This window comes from Ranitomeya variabilis, chromosome 3, assembly GCF_051348905.1.
Source record: "Ranitomeya variabilis isolate aRanVar5 chromosome 3, aRanVar5.hap1, whole genome shotgun sequence".
Classification (NCBI taxonomy): Eukaryota; Metazoa; Chordata; class Amphibia; order Anura; family Dendrobatidae; genus Ranitomeya; species Ranitomeya variabilis.
Window position 1 is genome coordinate 531,689,836 of NC_135234.1, and position 22,061 is coordinate 531,711,896.

The window sequence follows — 22,061 nt, forward strand, 5'->3', positions numbered from 1 at the left end:
AAGCGATAGTTCTTTGAGACCTTGTATTGATTATAGACTCTTGAATAAGATCACAGTCAAGTATCAGTATCCTTTGCCATTGCTGACAGATTTATTTGCTCGCATTGAGGGGGCGAAGTGGTTCTCTAAGATTGATCTTCGCGGTGCGTATAATTTGGTGCGAATTAAGCAGGGGGATGAGTGGAAGACCGCATTTAATACGCCCGAGGGCCATTTTGAGTATTTGGTGATGCCTTTTGGTCTGTCAAATGCCCCTTCGGTCTTTCAGTCTTTTATGCACAATATTTTCCGTGAATATCTGGATAAATTTATGATTGTGTATTTGGACGATATCTTGATTTTTTCGGATGACTGGGAATCTCATGTTCAACAAGTTAGGAGGCTTTTTCAGGTTTTGCGGACCAATTCTCTGTTTGTTAAAGGTTCAAAGTGTGTTTTTGGGGTTCAGAAGATTTCTTTTTTGGGGTACATTTTTTCCCCCTCTTCTATTGAGATGGATCCTGTGAAGGTTCGGGCTATTTGTGACTGGACGCAACCGACTTCTCTTAAGGGCCTTCAGAAATTTTTGGGCTTTGCTAACTTTTATCGTCGATTCATAACTGGTTTTTCTAGCGTTGTCAGGCCTTTGACTGATTTGACTAAAAAGGGTGCTGATGTTGCAGATTGGTCTCCTGCTGCTGTGGAGGCCTTTCGGGAGCTTAAGCGCCGTTTTTCTTCTGCTCCGGTGTTGTGCCAGCCTGATGTTTCTCTTCCTTTTCAGGTGGAAGTTGATGCTTCCGAGATCGGAGCGGGGGCGGTTTTGTCGCAGAAAAGTTCAGATTGTTCAGTGATGAGACCTTGTGCGTTCTTTTCTCGAAAATTTTCGCCCGCCGAGCAAAATTATGATGTCGGTAATCGGGAGCTTTTGGCTATGAAGTGGGCATTCGAGGAGTGGCGTCATTGGCTTGAGGGTGCTAAACATCAGGTGGTGGTCTTGACTGATCACAAAAATTTGATTTATCTTGAGTCGGCCAGACGTCTGAATCCTAGACAGGCGCGCTGGTCGTTGTTTTTCTCCCGGTTTAATTTTGTGGTTTCGTATCTGCCAGGTACTAAGAATGTGAAGGCGGATGCCCTTTCTAGGAGTTTTGAACCTGATTCCCCTGGTGATTCTAAACCTACGGGTATACTTAAGGATGGGGTGATATTGTCTGCTGTCTTCCCAGACCTGCGACGTGCTTTACAAGAGTTTCAGGCGGATCGGCCTGATCGTTGTCCGCCTGGTAGATTGTTTGTGCCGGATGAGTGGACCAATAGAGTCATCTCGGAGGTTCATTCTTCTGCGTTGGCAGGTCATCCGGGAATTTTTGGTACCAGAGATTTGGTGGCTAGGTCCTTCTGGTGGCCTTCCCTGTCTCGGGATGTGCGTACTTTTGTGCAGTCTTGCGATGTTTGTGCTCGGGCCAAGCCTTGTTGTTCTCGGGCTAGTGGGTTGTTGTTGCCCTTGCCTGTTCCTAAGAGGCCTTGGACACACATCTCTATGGATTTTATTTCTGATCTCCCTGTTTCTCAGAAGATGTCCGTCATTTGGGTGGTGTGTGACCGCTTTTCTAAGATGGTTCATTTGGTGCCCTTGCCCAAGCTGCCTTCCTCATCTGAGTTGGTGCCCCTGTTTTTTCAGAATGTGGTTCGGCTGCATGGTATTCCGGAGAATATCGTTTCCGACAGGGGATCCCAGTTTGTGTCCAGATTTTGGCGGGCGTTTTGTGCCAGGATGGGCATTGATTTGTCTTTTTCGTCTGCATTTCATCCCCAGACAAATGGCCAGACGGAACGTACTAATCAGACCTTGGAGACTTATTTGAGGTGTTTCGTGTCTGCTGATCAGGATGACTGGGTCTCCTTTTTGCCGTTGGCTGAGTTTGCCCTTAATAATCGGGCCAGTTCTGCCACTTTGGTCTCCCCTTTCTTTTGCAATTCAGGGTTCCATCCTCGTTTTTCATCTGGTCAGGTGGAGTCTTTGGATTGTCCTGGAGTGGATACCATGGTGGATAGGTTGCATCGTATTTGGGGGCAGGTGGTGGACAATTTGGAGTTGTCCCAGGAGAAGACTCAACGTTTTGCTAATCGCCATCGTCGTGTTGGTCCTCGTCTTCGTGTTGGGGACTTGGTGTGGTTGTCCTCCCGTTTTATCCCTATGAGGGTCTCTTCTCCTAAGTTTAAGCCTCGGTTCATCGGTCCTTATAAGATTTTGGAAATTCTTAACCCTGTGTCTTTTCGTTTGGACCTCCCAGCATCCTTTGCTATCCATAATGTCTTCCATCGGTCATTATTGCGGAGGTATGAGGTACCACTTGTGCCTTCTGTTGAGCCTCCTGCTCCTGTCCTGGTTGAGGGTGAATTGGAGTACGTGGTGGAGAAAATCTTGGACTCCCGTGTTTCCAGACGGAGACTTCAATATCTGGTGAAATGGAAGGGCTACGGTCAAGAGGATAATTCTTGGGTTACAGCTTCTGATGTTCATGCTTCTGATTTGGTCCGTGCCTTTCATAGGGCTCATCCAGATCGCCCTGGTGGTTCTTGTGAGGGTTCGGTGCCCCCTCCTTAAGGGGGGGTACTGTTGTGATTCGGTTCGTGGGCTCCCCCGGTGGTCTCTTGTGGTACTGATGTCCTGCAAGCTTTGCCTTCTCAGTTCACCTGTTCCTATCAGGATGTGGGAGTATCCTATTTAACCTTGCTCCTCAGTCATTCTAATGCTGGCCATCAATGTATCCAGAGTGATTCTGTTGCATGTTCCTGCTCCCAGTTTTCTGCTCAGCTAAGTTGGACATTTTAGTCCTTAAGTCTATTTTTGTATGTTTTGTCCAGTTTGCACTTAGGTGAATCTCTGCAGCTGGAAGCTCTTGTTGGGCTGAAATTACCACTCCAGTGGCATGAGTTGTCACATGAGTTAAGGTAATTTCAGGATGGTGTTTTGAAGGGTTTTGCAGCTGACCGCGAAGTCCTCTGTTGTATCTTTCTGCTATTTAGTTAGTGGGCCTCTCTGTGCTAAATCTGCTTTCATACTACGTGTGTCTTTTCATCTGCTCTCACCGTTATTATATGTGGGGGGCTGCTATCTCCTGTGGGGACATTCTCTGGAGGCAAGCCAGGACTGTGTTTTCTTCTACCAGGGGTAGTTAGTTCTCCGGCTGGCGCGCGGCATCTAGAGACAACGCAGGAATGCCCCCTGGCTACTTCTAGTGTGGTGTGTAGGTTTAGCATCGCGGTCAGCTCTAGTTTCCATCACCCGAGAGCTTGTCCGTTTATTCTATGCTTCTGATGTTTCCTTGCCATTGGAAACCATAACAGGGGGGTACATTCTCCCTTTTCCAAAAAAAAAAATAGTGGGAGATAAATACTGGCAAGTCTGCCTTGGTGCCATTGCTGTGTGTGGCATCTGTCTGTCATTGTGTGGCACCGAAAACACTGTGTAATACTTGGCCATTTTTTTTTTTTTGCTAAATTCTCCCTTTTCCCAAAAAAAAATTAGTGGGAGATAAATATTGGCAAGTCTGCCTCCGTGCCATTGCTGTGTGTGGCATCTGTCTGTCATTGTGTGGCACCGAAAACACTGTGTAATACTTGGCCATTTTTTTTTTTTATTGCTAAATTCTCCCTTTTCCAAAAAAAAAATTAGTGGGAGATAAATATTGGCAAGTCTGCCTCCGCGCCATTGCTGTGTGTGGCATCTGTCTCTCATTGTGTGGCACCGAAAACACTGTGTAATACTTGGCCTTTAATTTTGGGGGGTGGTACATTCTCCCTTTTCCAAAAAAAAAATTAGTGGGAGATAAATATTGGCAAGTCTGCCTCCGTGCCATTGCTGCGTGTGGCATCTGTCTCTCATTGTGTGGCACCGAAAACACTGTGTAATACTTGGCCTTTTTTTGGGGGGGGGTACATTCTCCCTTTTCCAAAAAAAAAATTAGTGGGAGATAAATATTGGCAAGTCTGCCTCCATGCCATTGCTGTGTGTGGCATCTGTCTGTCATTGTGTGGCACCGAAAATACTGTGTAATACTTGGCCATTTTTTTTTTTGCTAAATTCTCCCTTTTCCCAAAAAAAAATTAGTGGGAGATAAATATTGGCAAGTCTGCCTTCGTGCCATTGCTGTGTGTGGCATCTGTGTCTCATTGTGTGCCACTGAAAACACTGTGTAATACTTGGCCATTTTTTGGGGGGAGGGTACATTCTCCCTTTTCCAAAAAAAAAATTAGTGGGAGATAAATATTGGCAAGTCTGCCTCCGTGCCATTGCTGTGTGTGGCATCTGTCTCTCATTGTGTGGCACCGAAAACACTGTGTAATACTTGGCCATTTTTTTTTTTGCTAAATTCTCCCTTTTCCCCCAAAAAAAATTAGTGGGAGATAAATATTGGCAAGTCTGCCTTCGTGCCATTGCTGTGTGTGGCATCTGTGTCTCATTGTGTGCCACTGAAAACACTGTGTAATACTTGGCCATTTTTTTTTGGGAGGGTACATTCTCCCTTTTCCAAAAAAAAAATTAGTGGGAGATAAATATTGGCAAGTCTGCCTCCGTGCCATTGCTGTGTGTGGCATCTGTCTCTCATTGTGTGGGACCGAAAACACTGTGTAATACTTGGCCTTTTTTTGGGGGGGGTACATTCTCCCTTTTCCAAAAAAAAAAATAGTGGGAGATAAATATTGGCAAGTCTGCCTCTGTGCCATTGCTGTGTGTGGCATCTGTCTCTCATTGTGTGGCACCGAAAACACTGTGTAATACTTGGCCTTTTTTTATTTTTGGGTACATTCTCCCTTTTCCAAAAAAAAAATTAGTGGGAGATAAATATTGGCAAGTCTGCCTCCGTGCCATTGCTGTGTGTGGCATCTGTCTTTCATTGTGTGCTTGTGTGCCACTGAAAACACTGTGTAATACTTGGCCATTTTTTTTGGGGAGGGTACATTCTCCCTTTTCCAAAAAAAAAATTAGTGGGAGATAAATATTGGCAAGTCTGCCTCCGTGCCATTGCTGTGTGTGGCATCTGTCTCTGTCATGATCTCCATGGCCAGAGAACTAGCATAAGCCTCAATAGGAACAAGCTCTTGGAAGATGTAACTGTACTGACCATGAACTAAACCTACCGCATCATCTAGAAGTAGCCAGGTAGCATGTCCTACTTTTTATCCCTATATGCCCAGCGCCGGCCGGAGAACTAAATAATGCTAGCAGAGGGAAATATAAGACCTGACTCACCTCTAGAGAAATGCCCAAAAAGGAGACAGAAGCCCCCCACATATATTGGCGGTGATATGAGATGAAACAACAAACGCAGCAGGAAAATAGTTTTAGCAAATTTGAGGTCCGCTTTCTAGATAGCAGAAGACAGAAAGCATACTTTCATGGTCAGTAGAAAACCCTAACAAAACACATCCAGAAATTACTTTAGGACTCTGGCATTAACTCATAATACCAGAGTGGCAATTCCTGATCAACAAGAGCTTTCCAGACACAGTAACGAAACTGCAGCTGTGAACTGGAACCAAAATACAAAAACAAAACATGGACGAATGTCCAACTTATCTAGTAGATGTCTGGGAGCAGGAACAAGCACAGAGAGGCTTCTGATAACATTGTTGACCGGCAAGCATCTAACAGAGAAGCCAGGTTATATAGCGACACCCAGATCTAATCAGAACAGGTGAACAGGGAAGATGAAGTCACAAGTTCAATTCCACCAGTAGCCACCGGGGGAGCCCAGAATCCAAATTCACAACAGTACCCCCCCCTCAAGGAGGGGGCACCGAACCCTCACCAGAACCACCAGGACGATCAGGATGGGCCCTATGAAAGGCACGAACCAGATCAGAGGCATGAACATCAGATGCAGTGACCCAAGAATTATCCTCCTGGCCGTATCCCTTCCACTTGACCAGATACTGGAGTCTCCGTCTGGAAACACGGGAGTCTAGGATTTTTTCCACAACGTACTCCAACTCACCCTCAACCAACACCGGAGCAGGAGGCTCAACGGAAGGCACAACCGGTGCCTCATACCTGCGCAATAACGACCGATGAAAAACGTTATGAATAGAAAAGGATGCAGGGAGGTCCAAACGGAAGGAAACAGGGTTAAGAATCTCCAATATTTTATACGGACCGATGAACCGAGGCTTAAACTTAGGAGATGAGACCCTCATAGGGACAAAACGAGAAGACAACCACACCAAATCTCCAACACAAAGCCGAGGACCAACACGACGGTGACGGTTGGCAAAAAGCTGAGTCTTCTCCTGGGACAACTTTAAATTGTCCATCACCTGCCCCCAGATATGATGCAATCTCTCCACCACCGCATCCACTCCAGGACAATCCGAGGATTCCATCTGACCGGAGGAAAATCGAGGGTGGAACCCCGAATTACAGAAAAACGGGGACACCAAAGTGGCAGAGCTGGCCCGATTATTGAGGGCGAACTCCGCCAATGGCAAAAAAGCAACCCAATCATCCTGGTCAGCAGACACAAAACACCTCAGATATGTCTCCAGGGTCTGATTAGTCCGCTCGGTCTGGCCATTAGTCTGAGGGTGAAAAGCAGACGAAAAAGACAAATCTATGCCCATCCTAGCACAGAATGCCCGCCAAAATCTAGACACAAATTGGGTTCCTCTGTCAGAAACGATATTCTCAGGAATACCATGCAAACGAACAACATTTTGAAAAAACAGGGGCACCAACTCGGAAGAAGAAGGCAATTTGGGCAGGGGAACCAAATGGACCATCTTAGAAAAACGGTCACACACCACCCAGATGACAGACATCTTCTGAGAAACAGGCAGATCTGAAATAAAATCCATCGAGATGTGTGTCCAAGGCCTCTTAGGAATAGGCAAGGGCAACAATAATCCACTAGCCCGAGAACAACAAGGCTTGGCCCGAGCACAAACGTCACAAGACTGCACAAAGCCTCGCACATCTCGTGACAGGGAAGGCCACCAGAAGGATCTTGCCACCAAATCCCTGGTACCAAAAATTCCAGGATGACCTGCCAATGCAGAAGAATGTACCTCAGAGATGACTCTACTGGTCCAATCATCAGGAACAAACAACCTATCAGGCGGACAACGATCCGGTCTATCCGCCTGAAACTCCTGCAAGGCCCGCCGCAGGTCTGGAGAAACGGCTGACAAGATAACTCCCTCCTTAAGAATACCTGTGGGGTCAGAGTTGCCGGGTGAATCAGGCTCAAAACTCCTAGAAAGGGCATCCGCCTTAACATTCTTAGAACCCGGTAGGTACGATACCACAAAATTAAACCGAGAGAAAAATAATGACCAGCGCGCCTGTCTAGGATTCAGGCGCCTGGCGGTCTCAAGATAGATCAAATTTTTGTGGTCAGTCAATACCACCACCTGATGTCTGGCCCCCTCGAGCCAATGGCGCCACTCCTCAAACGCCCACTTCATGGCCAAAAGCTCCCGATTCCCAACATCATAATTCCGCTCAGCGGGCGAAAATTTACGGGAAAAGAAGGCACAAGGCCTCATCACGGCGCAGTCAGAACTTTTCTGCGACAACACTGCCCCAGCCCCGATCTCAGAAGCGTCGACCTCAACCTGAAAAGGAAGAGTCACATCAGGCTGACGCAACACAGGGGCAGAAGAAAAACGGCGCTTAAGCTCCTGAAAGGCCTCCACAGCATCAGGGGACCAATTAGCAACATCAGCACCCTGTCTAGTCAAATCGGTCAATGGCTTAACGACATCCGAAAAACCAGAAATAAATCGACGATAAAAGTTGGCAAAGCCCAAAAATTTCTGAAGACTTTTAAGAGAAGAGGGCTGCGTCCAATCACAAATAGCTTGAACCTTGACAGGATCCATCTCAATGGAAGAGGGAGAAAAAATATATCCCAAAAAGGAAATTCTCTGAACCCCAAAAACGCACTTAGAACCCTTGACACACAGAGAATTAGACCGCAAAACCTGAAAAACCCTCTTAACTTGCCGGACATGAGAGTCCCAGTCATCCGAAAAAATCAGAATATCATCCAGATACACTATCATAAATTTATCCAAAAAATCGCGGAAAATATCATGCATAAAGGACTGGAAGACTGAAGGGGCATTAGAAAGACCAAAAGGCATCACCAAATACTCAAAGTGGCCCTCGGGCGTATTAAATGCGGTTTTCCACTCATCCCCCTGCCTGATCCGCACCAAATTATACGCCCCACGGAGATCAATCTTAGAGAACCACTTGGCCCCCTTTATGCGAGCAAACAAATCAGTCAGCAACGGCAATGGGTATTGATATTTAACCGTGATTTTATTCAAAAGCCGATAATCAATACATGGTCTCAAAGAGCCGTCTTTTTTTGACACAAAGAAAAAACCGGCTCCTAAGGGAGATGACGATGGACGAATATGTCCCTTTTCCAAGGACTCCTTTATATATTCTCGCATAGCAGTATGTTCAGGCACAGACAGATTAAATAAACGACCCTTTGGGTATTTACTACCCGGAATTAAATCTATAGCACAATCGCACTCCCGGTGCGGAGGTAATGAACCCAGCTTGGGTTCTTCAAAGACGTCACGATAATCAGACAGGAACTCAGGGATTTCAGAGGGAATAGATGATGAAATGGACACCAAAGGTACGTCCCCATGAGTCCCCTTACATCCCCAGCTCAACACAGACATAGCTCTCCAGTCAAGGACTGGGTTGTGAGACTGCAGCCATGGCAATCCCAGCACCAAATCATCATGTAGATTATACAGCACCAGAAAACGAATAGTCTCCTGGTGATCCGGATTAATACACATAGTCACTTGTGTCCAGTATTGTGGTTTATTATTAGCCAATGGGGTGGAGTCAATCCCCTTCAGAGGAATAAGAGTCTCCAAAGGCTCTAAATCATACCCACAACGATTGGCAAAGGACCAATCCATAAGACTCAACGCGGCGCCAGAGTCGATATAGGCGTCCGTAGTAATAGATGACAAAGAGCAAATCAGGGTCACAGACAAAATAAATTTAGACTGTAAAGTGCCAATGGGAACGGATTTATCAAGCTTTTTAGTACGCTTAGAGCATGCTGATATAACATGAGTAGAATCCCCACAATAGAAACACAACCCATTTTTCCGTCTAAAATTCTGCCGCTCGCTTCTGGACAGAATTCTATCACACTGCATGTTTTCTGGCGTCTTCTCAGTGGACACCGCCAGATGGTGCACTGGTTTGCGCTCCCGCAGACGCCTATCGATCTGAATGGCCATTGTCATGGACTCATTCAGACTTGCAGGCACAGGGAACCCCACCATAACATCCTTAATGGCATCAGAAAGACCCTCTCTGAAAGTATCCGCCAAGGCGCACTCATTCCACTGAGTAAGCACAGACCATTTACGGAATCTTTGGCAGTAAATTTCAGCTTCATCTTGCCCCTGCGATAGGGACATCAAAGTTTTTTCTGCCTGAAGTTCCAAATGAGGTTCCTCATAAAGCAAGCCCAAGGCCAGAAAAAACGCATCCACATTGCGCAACGCAGGATCCCCTGGTGCCAATGCAAAAGCCCAATCTTGAGGGTCGCCGCGGAGCAAGGAAATCACAATCCCAACCTGCTGTGCAGGGTCTCCAGCAGAACGAGATTTCAGGGACAAAAATAACTTACAATTATTTCTAAAATTCTGAAAGCTAGATCTATTCCCTGAGAAGAATTCCGGCAAAGGAATTCTCGGCTCTGATACCGGAGCATGAACAACAAAATCTTGCAAACTTTGTACTTTCGTGGCGAGATTATTCAAACCTGCAGTTACACTCTGTAGATCCATTATAGACAGGTGAACATAGAGCCATTCAAAGATTAGAAGGAGAGAGAAAAAAAAGAAAGACTGCAGCATAGACAGACTGGCAAGTGATCCAATTAAGAGCACACTCACAACTAGAGAAAAAAAAAAAAAATTCTCAGCAGACTTCTTATTTCTCTCCTTTCTCAGCCAAGGATTTTAACCCTTTAGTGGGCCGGTCAAACTGTCATGATCTCCATGGCCAGAGAACTAGCATAAGCCTCAATAGGAACAAGCTCTTGGAAGATGTAACTGTACTGACCATGAACTAAACCTACCGCATCATCTAGAAGTAGCCAGGTAGCATGTCCTACTTTTTATCCCTATATGCCCAGCGCCGGCCGGAGAACTAAATAATGCTAGCAGAGGGAAATATAAGACCTGACTCACCTCTAGAGAAATGCCCAAAAAGGAGACAGAAGCCCCCCACATATATTGGCGGTGATATGAGATGAAACAACAAACGCAGCAGGAAAATAGTTTTAGCAAATTTGAGGTCCGCTTTCTAGATAGCAGAAGACAGAAAGCATACTTTCATGGTCAGTAGAAAACCCTAACAAAACACATCCAGAAATTACTTTAGGACTCTGGCATTAACTCATAATACCAGAGTGGCAATTCCTGATCAACAAGAGCTTTCCAGACACAGTAACGAAACTGCAGCTGTGAACTGGAACCAAAATACAAAAACAAAACATGGACGAATGTCCAACTTATCTAGTAGATGTCTGGGAGCAGGAACAAGCACAGAGAGGCTTCTGATAACATTGTTGACCGGCAAGCATCTAACAGAGAAGCCAGGTTATATAGCGACACCCAGATCTAATCAGAACAGGTGAACAGGGAAGATGAAGTCACAAGTTCAATTCCACCAGTAGCCACCGGGGGAGCCCAGAATCCAAATTCACAACATGTCTCTCATTGTGTGGCACCGAAAACACTGTGTAATACTTGGCCTTTTTTTGGGGGGGGGTATATTCTCCATTTTCCAAAAAAAAAAGTAGTGGGAGATAAATATTGGCAAGTCTGCCTCCGTGCCATTGCTGTGTGTGGCATCTGTCTCTCATTGTGTGGCACCAAAAACACTGTGTAATACTTGGCCTTTTTTTTTGGGGGGGGGGTACATTCTCCCTTTTCAAAAAAAAAAAATTATTGGGAGATAAATATTGGCAAGTCTGCCTCCGTGCCATTGCTGTGTATGGCATCTGTCTCTCATTTTGTGCCACTGAAAACACTGTGTAATACTTGGCCATTTTTTTTTTTGGGGTACATTCTGCCTTTTCCAAAAAAAAAATTATTGGGAGATAAATATTGGCAAGTCTGTCTCCATGCCATTGCTGTGTGTGGCATCTCTCTCTCATTGTGTGCCACTGAAAACACTGTGTAATACTTGGCCATTTTTTTTCTTTTGGGTACATTCTCCCATTTCCAAAAAAAAAATTATTGGGAGATAAATATTGGCAAGTCTGCCTCCGTGCCATTGCTGTGTGTGGCATCTGTCTCTCATTGTGTGCCACTGAAAACACTGTGTAATACTTGGCCATTTTTTTTGGGGGGGGGTACATTCTCCCTTTTCAAAAAAAAAAAATTATTGGGAGATAAATATTGGCAAGTCTGCCTCCGTGCCATTGCTGTGTATGGCATCTGTCTCTCATTTTGTGCCACTGAAAACACTGTGTAATACTTGGCCATTTTTTTTTTTTGGGTACATTCTGCCTTTTCCAAAAAAAAAATTATTGGGAGATAAATATTGGCAAGTCTGTCTCCATGCCATTGCTGTGTGTGGCATCTCTCTCTCATTGTGTGCCACTGAAAACACTGTGTAATACTTGGCCATTTTTTTTCTTTTGGGTACATTCTCCCATTTCCAAAAAAAAAATTATTGGGAGATAAATATTGGCAAGTCTGCCTCCGTGCCATTGCTGTGTGTGGCATCTGTCTCTCATTGTGTGCCACTGAAAACACTGTGTAATACTTGGCCATTTTTTTTTTTGGGGGGGGTACATTCTCCCTTTTGCAAAAAAAAAAATTATTGGGAGATAAATATTGGCAAGTCTGCCTCCATGCCATTGCTGTGTGTGGCATCTCTCTCTCATTGTGTGCCACTGAAAACACTGTGTAATACTTGGCCATTTTTTTGGGGGGGGTACATTCTCCCTTTTCCCCCAAAAAAATTATTGGGAGATAAATATTATCAAGTCTGCCTCCTTGCCATTGCTGTGTGTGGCATCTCTCTCTCATTGTGTGCCACTGAAAACACTGTGTAATACTTGGCCATTTTTTTTTGGGGGGGTACATTCTCACTTTTCAAAAAAAAAAAAAAATATTGGGAGATAAATATTGGCAAGTCTGCCTCCATGCCATTGCTGTGTGTGGCATCTGTCTCAAATTATTGGGCCACAGAAAACCTAGTGTGTAACATTGGGCCTGATTTTCCTTTCAGTGTCAGGCACCTATAAAGGTACATATAAATCCTACAGAAGTTTGAGTTCACCTTATAAGTTGTTTTACGGTAACAAATAGCGTTACTTTGGTTACGTTTTGCAAACAATGAGGAAGTCTAGTGGAAGAGGTCATGGCCGTGGGCGGTCATTGTCAGCTGGTAATGATGGTAGTGGTGGTGGAGCATCAGGTGGTCGTGGTAAAAGCAGTACAGCACCTAAGTCTCGAGTTGTTGAGCCAGGTTCGTTGTCTGGCTACACAAGGCCTCGAACACTCTCTTTTCTGGGAGTAGGAAAACCACTTTTGAAGCCGGAGCAGGAGGAACAAGTATTGGCTTTCATTGCTGACTCTGCCTCTAGCTCTTTCGCCTCCTCCTCGGAAAGTGCCAAATGTCAGAGCAGTGCATCGTCAGTGGATGCTCCCGGTCAGGAACAAGTCGCTTCCTTGTGTCCTTCACTAAAAACAACAGTTAAGGATGCGTCAGTCGACACAACAGGTTACTCCATGGAGCTCTTTACACATACCGTTCCTGGGTTAGACAGTGAAACAGTTAACAGGCCATGCCCATTAGAAGTTGAATCGGACCTGGAGTGCACAGATGCACAGCCACAGCCAGATTACTATGATGTTCCTTTGACTCAGACCAGAACATTGCCCTCCCAGTGTACTGAGGCAGAATCAAACCCAGCGGAGACTATGGTGCCCCGTCACGGACGCTATACCACCGGCTTACATGGTGGCACAGACGAAATCGCACACGACATAGAAGAGGAGGTCATAGATGACCCAGTTATGCACCCCGATTGGCAGCCATTAGGGGAACAGGGTGCAGGCGGCAGTAGTTCTGAAGCGGAGGAGGAGGAGCCGCAGCAGGCATCAACATCACAACAGGTTCCATCTACCGGGCCTGTATCTGGCCAAAAACGCGAGGCAAAACCAACACCAGTTGGAGGACAGCGTGGCCATCCGGTTAAAGAAGCTCAGTCTGCAATGCCTGAAAAGGTATCCGATAGTAGAAAGAGTGCAGTCTGGCATTTTTTTAAACAACATCCAAATGATCAGCGCAAAGTCATCTGTCAAAAATGTTCAACTACCTTAAGCAGAGGTCAGAATCTTAAAAGTCTAAATACAAGTTGCATGCATAGACATTTATCCACCATGCATTTGCAAGCCTGGACTAACTACCAAACGTCCTTAAAGGTTGCAGCACCCTCGGCCAATGAAGCTAGTCAGCAACGCTACATCCCTTCCCTCCCTGTAAGCCGACCATTTCCCACACCACCTGCAGTATCTGTGCAGCTTTCGTCGCCAGGCCAAAGCAGTCAGGGAATCACCAGGTTAGTAGTAGGAAACACTGCATGTAGGGCACCGGCAAGAATACCATCTCCAACCCTCTCTCAGTCACCCATGCCCACCGGCACCACCGCTAGTTCCACGATCTCCAGCTCTCCAGTCCAGCTCACCCTACATGAGACTCTTGATAGGAAAAGGAAGTACTCATCCTCGCATCCACATACACAGGGTTTGAACACCCACATTGCTAGACTAATCTCATTAGAGATGATGCCCTACCGGCTAGTTGAAAGCGAAGCTTTCAAAGCGCTGATGGACTACGCTGTACCACGCTACGAACTACCCAGTCGGCACTTCTTTTCTAGAAAAGCCATCCCAGCCCTCCAACAGCATGTTAAACACCGCATCGTCCATGCACTCAGGCAGTCTGTGACTACAAAGGTGCACCTGACAACAGATGCATGGACCAGTAGGCATGGCCAGGGACGTTACGTGTCCATCACGGCACACTGGGTGAATGTGGTGGATGCAGGGTCCACAGGGGACAGCAATATTGGGACAGTTCTGCCTAGCCCACGGTCAAGGAAAGAGTTGGCTGTAGGCGTTCGCCCCCCCTCCTCCTCTTCCTCCTCCTCATGCAGAAGTGAGAGCTCGTCCACAGACCGCAGTCGCACATCCACTCCATCCGCAGCTGCCACTGTTGCACACCAGGTGTGCCATTATGGGACAGCTAGTGGCAAGCGTCAGCAGGCTGTATTGGCAATGAAGTGTTTGGGCGACAACAGACACACCGCGGAAGTTCTGTCCGAATTCTTGCAGAATGAAACTCAGTCATGGCTGGGCACTGTACATCTTGAGGCAGGCAAGGTAGTGAGTGATAACGGAAGGAATTTCATGGCAGCCATAGCCCTTTCCCAACTGAAACACATTCCTTGCCTGGCTCACACCTTAAACCTGGTGGTGCAGTGCTTCCTGAAAAGTTACCAGGGCCTACCCGACCTGCTCCTCAAAGTGCGCAGACTTTGCTCGCATATCCGCCGTTCGCCCGTACACTCCAGCCGTATGCAGAACTATCAGCGGTCTTTGAACCTTCCCCAGCATCACCTAATCATCGAAGTTGCAACAAGGTGGAACTCCACACTGCACATGCTTCAGACATTGTGCGAACACAGGCGTGCTGTTATGTATTTGTGGGATGATATACGGGCAGGCAGTTGGATGGCAGACATGGAATTGTCAGGTGTGCAGTGGTCGAAGCTACAAGACCTGTGTCAAGTCCTTCAATGTTTTGAGGAATGCACACGGCTGGTTAGTGCAGACAATGCCATAATAAGCATGAGCATCCTCCTAATGCGTCTGCTGATGCAAAGTTTGACGCACATAAAGGAGCAGGCGTCTGCAGCAGAGGAAGAGGAAAGCCTTGATGACAGTCAGCCATTGTCTGGTCAGGGCCGTGTAGAGGACACTGTAGCGGGCGAAGAGGAGGAGGAGGACAAGGAGGATGATGGGGATGAGTACTTTTTGAATGAGGAAGCTTCTCCTGGGCCAACAGAAATTAGTGGCGTTGCAAGGCCGGGTTCTGTTTTTTTAAGGGAGACAAGTGACGTAGATTTGCCTGTAACTGCCCCTCAAACCAGCACAACCGCAGATTTTCCAACAGGAACTTTGGCCCACATGGCGGATTATGCCTTACGTATCCTCAAAAAGGACCCACGCATTATTAAAATGATGAGCGATGACTAGTGTTGAGCATTCCGATACCGCAAGTATCGGGTATCGGCCGATACTTGCGGGTATCGGAATTCCGATACCGAGATCCGATACTTTTGTGGTATCGGGTATCGGTATCGAAACAACATTAATGTGTAAAATAAAGAATTAAAATAAAAAATATTGCAATACTCACCTCTCCGACGCAGCCTGGACCTCACCGAGGGAACCGGCAGCGTTGTTTGCTTAAAATGCTCACGTTTCCTTCCTTCCGTGACGTCACGGCTTCTGATTGGTCGCGTACCGCCCATGTGGCCGCGACACGACCAATCACAGCAAGCCGTGACGTAATTTTGAGGTCCTGGATGCCTAATTCTAGGCATTCAGGATTTTAAAATTACGTTCCGGCTTGTGATTGGTCGCGTCGCGGTCACATGGGCGACGCGACCAATCACAAGCCGTGACGTCACGGGAGGCAGGAGACGCGCGCATTTTTAAAATTACGTCACGGCTTGTGATTGGTTGCGTGCCGCCCATGTGGCCGCGACGTGACCAATCACAGCAAGCCGTGACGTAATTTCAGGTCCTGAATGCAGAAATAGGCACTCCACTGACCACAATGCTGCCTGCCTGTGTATCCATGTAACCGATTTCAAACTGCCATGCCTGCCTATTGTTTGTTATTTTAGGCCTTTGATAGCCTGTCTGCGGCCCCTACTTGCAATACTCCTCCACTGACCACACCAATGCTGCCCGTGTACCCCTGGAACCTATTTAAAAGTTCATAGAGCCTAGTTATATATTTTATTTACTATTAATAAGGCCATGATGGACTACGCTGTACCACGCTACAAGCTAACCAGACGACACTTCTTTTGCGAGCAAAGCCATCCCAACCCTCCACCAGCATGTAAAAGACAGCATTGTCCATGCACTCTGGCAATCTGTGAGTACAAAGGTGCACCTGACAACAGACGCATGGACCTGTAGGTATGGCCACGGAAGATTACGTTTCCATTTCGGCGCAATGGGTTAATGTGGTGGATGCATGGTCCACAGGGGACAGCCTACTAAGTCTGTCTGCAATCCCTAATTCAAATTGTCCTCCACTGTCTAAACTGGAGCTTCCACCTTCTGGCTTTCGGCCTATAGTATCAGATATTAAACTGCATTTGGCCTTCAACATTGGTTACAGCCTACTAACGGTGTCTGCCCCTGCCTGGTGTTTGTCCTCAACTGAATAAAGCTGAGCTTCAACCTTCTGGCTCTCATTAAGTGCTGTGTTTTTAAAAATTGGTGGTTAGGGCCTACTAATGGTGTGTCTGCCCCTCCCTGGTGTTTGCCCTCAACTGAATAAAGCTGAGCTTCCACCTTCTGGCTTTCGGGTTATAGTATCAGATATTAAACTGCATTTGGCCTTCAACTTTGGTTACGGCCTACTAACGGTGTCTGCCCCTCCCTGGTGTTTGCCCTCAACTGAATAAAGCTGAGCTTCAGTCTTTAGGCTTTTGGCCTAAAGTATCAGATATTAAACTGCATTTGGCCTATTAGTGTGTTTGGGCCCTTAAAACAGTGTCTGCTGCTCCTGGGTTTGCTACTCCACTGAACAAAGCAATGCCGCCTGTTTAGTCCTGTTACCAATTTTGAACTGCATTTAGCCTACTTTATTCTTTGGCCCTATATCTGTTTCCTCCTCATCCTGCCCATTGCCCAGCCACTGCTAGATGAGTCTGCTGGTATATTGACCTAGACCACTACATTCCCCTTGCACTCTACACAGCCAGAATCTGACCCTGCTGAAAGTAAGGTTCCCCTTCCCGCATGTTATACCACCTTACACAGGGACAAAGCGGAAGGTGCAGATGACAGTGCAGGTTCCTTCATCAGGTGGGGGGGGCATACTCGTTGGCGACCTCACTGGCACAGGGCCCCTCAGAGTACGCAAAAGTGTCGCTGCTGGTGGGAGGCGCCCCCGCCGTGCAAACACACCGCTGTACTTTGAGGGGCCCTGTGCCAGTGCCAATGCGAACGAGTGTGCCCCCCTGCTTGCTCAGGATCACAGCACTTGCAACATTGAAATACTTACCTCTCCCTGCTCCACCGCTGTGACGTAGTCCACGATTCCTGGGCCCACTAAAACCTTGAACCAGCCCTACCCCCCACAACTTTTGCCAAATGACCCCCAAGTTCCATTGAACAACTATTATTATAAAGTTAATTAAGATTGACAAGCTTCAGAAACAAGAATGGATGTTTTTGGCATTAAAATGGGCACTGTAGGTGTTTTCCTGGCCTCCACTCACTGCCGACTATGCTTCCCCATTGACTTGCATTGGGTTTCGTGTTTCGGTCGATCCCCGACTTTTAGCGATAATCGGCCGACTGCACTCGACTCGACTCTGGACAAAGTCGGGTTTCACAAAACCCGACTCGATCTTTAAAAAATGAAAGTCGCTCAACCCTAGTTGCGTATTCTGTATATGCATTGCATGGACTTGTAACCACCAATATGATAAGCACTGGTTACTGAAATCCTCAATTCTTATGTGTAAGGCAATGTTCACATGTTGCTTTCTTGCAGCTTTTTTCTGCAGCCAAAACCTTATCTCTTATCAGTAGAAATGCTCCAGCCAAAAATCAGGTTTTGCTGAATTTTTTGCTGCTTTTCTTGCTACGTTTTTCAGGATCCCAAAGTTCAGCTTTGCTTCCGCATACAAGCATGAACAATCCACGGTTTTAGGCCACTAATGCAAGACATATGTGAAACCATAGAACATTTTATGGAAAAATGGGGATTTGATCAAATTATTGAGTGGAAAAATAATTTTTATGTCTGAAAACATAGTGACTATTCTGAGCAAAAAAGTTCATAAGACATTGGTAGTGCATTTTGTAGGTCAGACATTGTTTACTTTCACACATTGGTGGGCCCTTGAGTTGGTCAGGTATTGTTCAATTTCACGCATTGACCAGGGATTGTTTACTTAAACACATTGTCAGGACTCTGAACATTTTTTACCTTTTTGTGCATTAGCGCCCATTTCCAAGATGGCGTCTTTGGTCTCATGTGCACTGTGTCTTCCTGCTATAAAACTCCACCCCAGCCTTCAGTCTGTGCTAGAGTATTCTGCCTTGCATCCAGCTCCTGACCTCTGGTGACTCCCTGGCTTTATACCTGCTCCTGTGAACCTGGTGGGTTATCCTGCTACTCTGCTCTGAGTTCCTGCTGCATACACCAGTTCCAGTAATCCTCCTTCATCTGCTGCTCTGCAAGAACCTGAGACTATTACCCAGATCTCCCTGGTTGAGCTAAGATATTATTTGAACTGCCTTATAAGCATATCTATCTGTGTTTTAGACTAAGCAAGGACTTATTCGTGTCAAGTATCCTCAAGAATAATTGTGCTTCATAGACTTTCTGCATGATTGCATTTTCCTCTGAAGTTTCCTAAAGACTGCTGAGCTGCATTTAATATTTGCACCAAGTGTTGTGGACTTGAGTTTCTCTCTGCACCTGTTTGAATCACTGTGTGATAATATAGACTTTACCACTTATAAAACTGTGTCCTGCAGTTGTCTTGTTCCACGCAAAGAGTCTCCTGAGTTATCCCCTATAATTATTACACACATATTACTAATGTATTTAAATTGTAGTGATACTAACTGCCATTTTCAGGAAAGAAGACCAAGACATTTTGGTGTATACTTGAGAAAAATACAAAAATAAATGGGTTTCTGTCACATAGCATTTATTCTTAACTATGCCTGATGTTTTTTTCCTTTATTCAGTAGATCACTGGACATGAGTAATTTTCACATAAACCTGTACTTTGACTCTAGTTTTATGTTAATTTGTGAAATGCTTGCTGATTACATGTTGCATCAGCCCCGTGATGTACTAGTCTACACAATTTGCAAAATTTAGGTTAATTGAACATTCAAACAATGAGGGATTCCTCCCCCCCAACTTCCCCAATGTTGCAGCAGAATATCCTGAATGGGAGCTATAGGTATAAAGTATCTGGTTGCCATTTGTAAACCAAATAAAAAAAATTCTGGATCGCTTACGGTCACACTATCAGTATGCGGTCAGTATTTTACATCAGTATTTGTAAGCCAAAACCAGGAGTGGAAAGCTATAATAGGAACATGTCACCAAGTCTGTATTTTGACCCACTCCTGGTTTTGGCTAACAAAAACTGATGTGAAATACTGACCAAATACTGATAGTGTGACTGTAGCCTTAGGGTTACAAATAAATAATTGGCATCAGCCATCTCATTGCCACTTATAGGCCAATCTTTTTCGTGAGTAGTATGTATAAACAATTATTGTATTCTGCAGCGTTTTTTGTCAGTAGTGTGTGTAAAAAACTATTGTACTCTACAGTGTTTGTTTTATGAGTAGTGTATGTAAAAAGAATTTGATCTCTGCTTTTATCTCTTTCCCATTTGTGGGACAAAAAAATATTTTATTCACTAGTGTGTTTATAAATTATTCTTCTGTGCAGGCATCTTTTTGTGAGCTGTGTGTCTAAAAAAAAATCTACTCTAACACTGTATCTGTATGAGTGGTGGATGTGCCTATAACATAAGTGTGCCTTTAAGCCTCTGTGTGTAATTTGCAATTTTGCCTCTTGGAGTACTGTGCCAAAAGCCTCAAGGAGTACTGTACCAAAAAGTCTCTCTGTGTACTCTACAGCTGTGTCTGTATGAGTGGTGTACCTAAAAAATAATTATACTCTACTGCTTTGCCTGTTCGAGTTATGGGCCTAAAAAATATTAATCTCTGCACCCGTGTCTGTGGGAGTACTGTCCCTAAAAATAAATAATCTCCACTTCAACTGTCTGTGGAAAAAACCTGTGTGTGTACTCTGCACTTGTCTCTGTGGCAGTTCTCTGAAATAACCTCTGTAGGGGTAAGCTGCAAAACAGCCTTTGTGGGTATAGTCTGCAAAACACCTTTTTTTGAATTTGGGTAGACCTCAAAACATTGTGAATGGAAAATAGAACAAAAAAATGTGGTTGAGCCTAACAAAGACTGGGTGCACCTAGTATAATTCTATAGTCAGCCAAAGGTATGGAAAAGTCCTGTAGGATCCATGCCTGGTTTATTTTAAAGGGAACCTGTCTGTCTGCATGGTTGTGCATAGTAACCTAAACACAGTGACAGGTCGGCGTCATTATATGAATAATATGATACCGCCCGCACTTGCACAATAGCAGCTGTTGGCAATCTCCGAGAGCTGTTACTGCGCAAGCACGTGCAGTGCCATCTTGGAGGAGGACATTTTATTTCCTTCGCCAGCAAGATGGTGTCGCCGGCACCTGCGCAGCAGCAGCTATCGGATCTCTATACAAATCAAAGCTGATACTGCACAGGCGCCCTGGGTACTATTTGCATAATTACTTTTTTTTCTCGCTCAAGTAAATCTGCAAAAGGGATTGTTAAGTGTACAGTAACCATAAGATTATGCTGCAGTACAGGTGCCATGGATGGCACCTGCCTATAGAAGCGATTTTTTTTTAAATTCAGTATGTGATGGTATTCATTATGCAAACTGGGGAGCAGGTCACTGAAGGCTCAGTGACCTGTCAGCAGTCTGCATTATGAATATATAATCAGAGCACCACATACATGAACCCCGCCTTAGGGCACGAGAATCTCAAAAAATCTTAACACAAAACTGAAAATAAAGATTAAGAAACAACCACAAGACGGATTTCATCAAACAAGGTATCATTTTATTCAGTATACCTGACACTGTGTGTAGGTTACTATGCAAACCCTGCTGACAGTTTCCCTTTAATGAATATGAGGTGTGGATAGGTGCGTGAGCCTGTCTGTGATCACACCTAGTGCTGTGCTAAATACATGTTCCGACATGACAGTGTGTCCAATTTAGAAAACCAGAAGTTAAATGGTCCATACCCAGCAATCAGTATCATAGATTTACAGTATATTGAGAGCTTGTGACCCTTAATTCTGACTTCCAGTCAGTCAGAAGTTACAGTCACATGATAGTGGATCAAAACAGGAGTAGCGCCGGGTACAGCGGCTGGTAAGTATAATATTAGGGTCAAGGAACGGAGCATTGAAATGAAAAATAAGCTTGAGTGGTGCCTTTGAACTTGGCAATTGATGCTGAGAGGAGAAATTATAAGAGGATGTTATGACGCTGAACTCATTGAGCATATGCAGTGTCAGTACCTGCTCTGATCTTCTCCTACAGGCATCGGCTGCCCACTGCAATGATATTTTGTTTGTAATGATGAGTGGCTACTGCTGCAGACATTATGGATCATCATAAGGGGAGGGCAAGAGAATGGTAATTGACATGGTGGAACATGAACATGACACTTGGCCATGCCTAGGCTTCAATGAGGCCTTCTGATTTACATATGTATTAACTTTTTACATAAAACAAAATAAGAAAAATCTGTACCACAAGTATGATTTTTAAAGGAAAGTGACAGGCACCTTTTAGGAAAAGGCTTTAAAAAAGTTAAATAAAATAATATGTTATTTTCTAAAGATGCATTCTTAAAGGGAATAGGTCAGCAGGTTTTTGCTTTGCAATCTGAGATCATTATAATGTAGGAGCAGAGAACCTGATTACACAGATGCGTCATTAACTAGGATGTGTTTTGCTGTTTCAATGCAATCAGTGTTTAATAAATAGGAGATTATCAATTATCACTGCAAGAAAAATGGTTTTGTGCTTGCAAGTCCACCCCCACCCTCCAGAAGTAATTAGTGGGTGGGGTTATACACTGCACAAC